The following is a 4792-nucleotide window of genomic DNA, read 5'->3' as shown; positions in this document are numbered from 1 at the left end:
CAAAACTTGATTTTAGTTGCACAAATAACATTGCCGAGTATGAAGCTCTGCTTCTGGGACTTCGGAAATTAAGGGCAATGGAAATCAGAAGAGCCATCCTTAAAACTGATTCCCAAGTTATTTCTGGTCACATTGACAAAAGTTACAAAGCAAGAGACCCGAAGCTTGAAAAGTATCTAGATACAGTCCGAAGGATTGAGGCTTCCTTCGAAGGCTTCTCTGTCAAAAATATTCCTCGTGGAGAAAATGAATACGCCGATTTATTGGCTAAGTCAGCAGCCCAGGGGCTACCTATACCTTCGGAAGTATTTTTTGAAACAATAAAAGCACCTTCGGTCGAGCTTCTTGAAAGAGCAATCCTTAATATATCCCCTGTTTATAGTGAAGATTGGAGAACTGAGATCATCTCTTTCCTTCAGGGTAATTTTCTTTCAGACGACGAAGCTTACAACAGGAGAATAGAAGCAAGAGCTCGACCATATGTCATTATAGAAGGGGAGTTATACAAGCGCGGGGTCTGTTCCCCATTACTCAAGTGCTTATCCAGATCTGAAGGTATAGAATTAATGAAGGACATACATGCAGGTCTGTGTGGATCTCACATTGGATCTAGGCCCTTGCTTGGAAAAGTTTTTCGCCAAGGATTTTATTGGCCAAAGGCAGCTTCGGATGCAGCGGATTTAGTTCAAAAGTGCGAAGGTTGTCAGAAATGTGCAAGAGATCAAAAACAACCTTCGTCTTTAACTCAATTAATACAACCCACTTGGTCGTTGCAAACATGGGGTCTGGATTTGCTAGGTCCATTACCACCATCACAGGGGAACTTAAGATATGTGGTGGTGGCAGTGGAATATTTTTCCAAATGGATTGAGGCGAAGCCCTTAGCCACAATAACTTCATTTACTATTCAAAAGTTTTTTTGGCAAAACATTGTTTGTCGCTTCGGAGTGCCGAAGGCTATCACTGTGGATAATGGGACACAGTTTGATTCTGAAGCCTTCAGAGAATTTTGTAATCAAATTGGCACGAAGATCCATTTTGCATCAGTCCGACACCCAGAGTCAAATGGACTTGTCGAAAGAGCCAATGGGATCATAATGACAGGAATAATGAAGTCAATCTTCAATCAGCCCAGGGGAAAGTGGCCAGACGAGTTAATTAAAGTGGTGTGGAGTCATAACACAACCATGTCAAGATCAACAGGTTTTACACCCTTTAAACTATTGTTTGGTGACGAAGCAATAACCCCAGAAGAGGCCAAAACAGGATCAATAAGGACAGTAGCTTCGGCAGAGGGCGAAAACGAAGCTGATTGCTCTGTAGAAAAAGATGCTATTGAAGGGATCAGACTTCAAGTTGTGGAAAACATCAGTAAATATCAAGCTGAAACAATAAAATGGCGTGATAGAAAGGTCAAGCTGAAGAATATTGAACCAGGACACTTGGTACTTCGAAGAGTAGCTAACCCTGAAACGGTAGGCAAATTACAGCTGAAGTGGGAAGGCCCTTTTTTGGTAATATCTTCGTCAAGACCTGGTTCCTACAGATTGAAGGATATGGACGGCAACGACATTCCTAGATCGTGGAATGCGGATGAGCTTCGGCGATATTATGTTTAGTTCGATGTAATTTTTTATATTCTTTTTTGTGGCACCCTTTTCCTTTCCAAAGGGGGAGAAAGGTTTTTAATGGGGCCACAACATGTAATTTTTCTTTTCCTTATTTCAATTCTATAAGAGTAATATCCCCCAAAAAATGTAAATGTAAAAGCTGAGAACGCACCTTCGAGTGCAAAGAGAAAGAAAAGAGAACATGGAGAAGCTCAAAAGTCGTTCCTAAGGGAATGCAGAGCTTACAACGAAAAATAAATGCTGATTCCGCCGAAAGTAAAAGGCGAAGAAGCTCCTAAGGGAGGCTTACAGCGAAAAATAAACGCTGATTCCGCCGAAAGTAAAAGGCGAAGAAGCTCCTAAGGGAGGCTTACAGCGAAAAGTCAACGCTGATACACCGAAAAGTAAACGGTGAAGCCGAAAAATAAACGGCAAAAAGATTTTTATCATTTTTGAGGGGACGAAGGGCCGTGCTTATGGTTTTTTGAATATGTGTCCTAATATTCATTTGCACACAACATATCATCATGTCATTTGCATTCATAAACATCCATTTAGACATATATAGAATCATCATCATGCTACACAAAAAAGACAGGTGCTTCAGCAATGAGGAAAAACTTCGAAGGAAAAATTTTCTATGCTTCGTTGTGTACAAAAAGAAGGGAAGGTGTTTTTCGCCTTCGGCTCAAAAGAGAAGTTTCGTCCACAGCAAAGCAGATTGAATACGGATAAGGGAGACAGGATATATTACAAGGTATGTACAAATTTACATAAGATATTCCATATCTATATTACAAGAGTTTCTCCAAGAGTTTTTGCAGGAAAGCACATTATAAACAACTTTAAAGCTTTAGCTAAGGCTTCGTCTTCAGTTTTGCCAAGCTTCAGCATTGTCAATCTTCAGCTTCGTCATCCTGTATATACCAAATACCAGAGTAAGAAAGGTACAAATTTCAAAGGAGAAGGTAAAAGTAATAAACATAAGTTTCTTACGGGTTTAAGATGGCTTCGAGCTTCGTCGCCCGCCATTTTCCGCCCGCCACTTACCCAGATCTGGGTCATGAATCTATTTCCGATACTTCTGGCTAAGCTTGGAATATCCATCAAATCTGAAGCTGACAAGCTGAAGTTTGGTCTGTTTACAATATTCCCATGTGTGCAGCCAGCCTTCAAAAATGCCGTAGCTGTGCCTCGAGAAGCTACCAGGGCGCAGAAGTCGGCGTGCCCACCAATGACTTCGTCAAGGGCGTCAACTTCGCCTTCAATATATTCTAATGTTCTTGGCAGATTTTCAGTTGAAGGTGTAAATTTCGAAGAGCTAGCTCCGACAGAGTGAAATACATCCTTCAGCCGCTGCACACATCGGCTGCCGAAGCTTAAGCATTTCTCCTGAAGTTCTTTGAAGGATTTCTGCAAATTTGAGTATTTATCCACTTCAGCTTTCAGGCTTGCTTCAAAATATTTCTTTTCTTGCTCAAATTTTTCTGATTGTCGGAGCAATTCATTTTTTAATCTGTCATTTTCAGTTTGGACTTCAGCCAAAGAGCCCTCCATAGTTTGAATAACAAAATCCTTCTTTTCTAATGCACCTTCGTGCTCTTTGACCATGACTTCAAGGTTTTGGATTGCGAAGTTTTTCTTTTTTAGATTGGCTTCGTGATTTTCAATTTTCTCAGCCAAATCTTGAATAACGGCTTTGTTTTTCTCCTCCTCCAGATCTTGTTGCATTTTTAAAACCTTGCCTAATAATATGCTCTGTCGAAATGATCTTCGTTAGAACACAACTTAAAAGATAATAATAATGGTAATAAAATAACAAAAATATTCGTTACCTTGAAGTTAGCATACAACAAGCTTCCGGCGATGTGTTGACGTTGATAGCGGCACAAGTCCGCTTCCAGCTTCGGCAGACCAATGCTTTTGGAAAGGGTCCTAACAATTTTGGCCTCGGAGCGGTTCCGAAGGCATCTTAGTTTCCCTTCATTGACCCCACCAAATAGCATAGCCCCTGATTTGTATCCGCAAGATATGGCATATTTTCTCAACTCCTCCTTTTCGGCGTCTGTTAATTCTTGTCCGAGCAAATCTTGAAAGTTAAAATCTTCTTCTTCTGAAATTTCATCAATCTGCTCTTTCCCCTTCTCAGTTGCCGTATTCACTGCAGCCACAGTAGCTTCTTCTTCAGTCATTTTCAGGAGTATATTGTCAATAACCTCAAGTGTGGCTTCCAGGTTCGACTCTTCGGTGGCCCCGGCTTCGGCTCCGGTAGTTTCGGCTTCGCCGGTTTCAGCTTCAGCAGTTTTCATTTCAGTAGCTTCGGCTTCGGCAGTTTCAGCAAAAACAATTTTTGACACCATTGCTGGTGGCGATGTCTGATGGATCACATCTGTTACTTGAATAATTCTCCGCTTTTTCGGCTTTGCAGGACTTTCTACTGCCGAAGCTGCCTTGTCCTTCTGAAAAAACTTCGTCAGTTCCAGTGCCAGCGGACTTAGCCTGAAAGGCAAAGGTTCAGTCATTACCTTCATAATTTCCTCTACTTCAACAGCAGAAGGAGAAGCAGGAGTATCTTCTTCTCGGACCGGCGTTTCCGGCTCTAGGGACTTTCTCTTTTTTGTAGTGGCCACCTTCGGCTCAGGATTTAACTCTTCAGCGCTAAGATCTTCAGAATCTTTCTTTTTCTTTTTAGCTACCTTGACGACCTCTTCGTCAGTAGCGCTGTCAATCCTTTTTCGCTTCGGGCCCCCAGCATCTCCGCCCAGTCGACCATAGTCAGCGTATTCAAATCCAATGGCATCAAGTACCCTGTTCAGCCTTCGTTTCGGCCGAGTGCCGAAGGCCGCTGTCATCAGTTGGTCCTCTTTTTTAGAGTAATTCCCAAGAATTTCATTACTCATTATTTCAATTGTATCAAGCCATTCTTGGCAGGGTATTTTAAAGTATTTCTTGAACTTATAATGGTAGGGCAGTCGGACGAGTTCCCCCTTTTTCTTTTCCCCTTTAAGCTTCGGCATTGTCCACTCTTTCATAGTTGGAAAAACCCTGAAGGCCAGGAATTCCTGCACTAAATCTCTAGTGCCAATATGTTCTGCAATAATTTTGAATTCGCCCAGTGCAGCCCAGGTTGGACCTTCTACTTCCATTCTGCATCGGGGTCTTGTTTCTCCGAAGGTTAGCTC

This window comes from Zea mays, chromosome 1, assembly GCF_902167145.1.
Source record: "Zea mays cultivar B73 chromosome 1, Zm-B73-REFERENCE-NAM-5.0, whole genome shotgun sequence".
NCBI lineage: Eukaryota > Viridiplantae > Streptophyta > Magnoliopsida > Poales > Poaceae > Zea > Zea mays.
Note: the sequence above shows the minus strand (reverse complement) of the source record.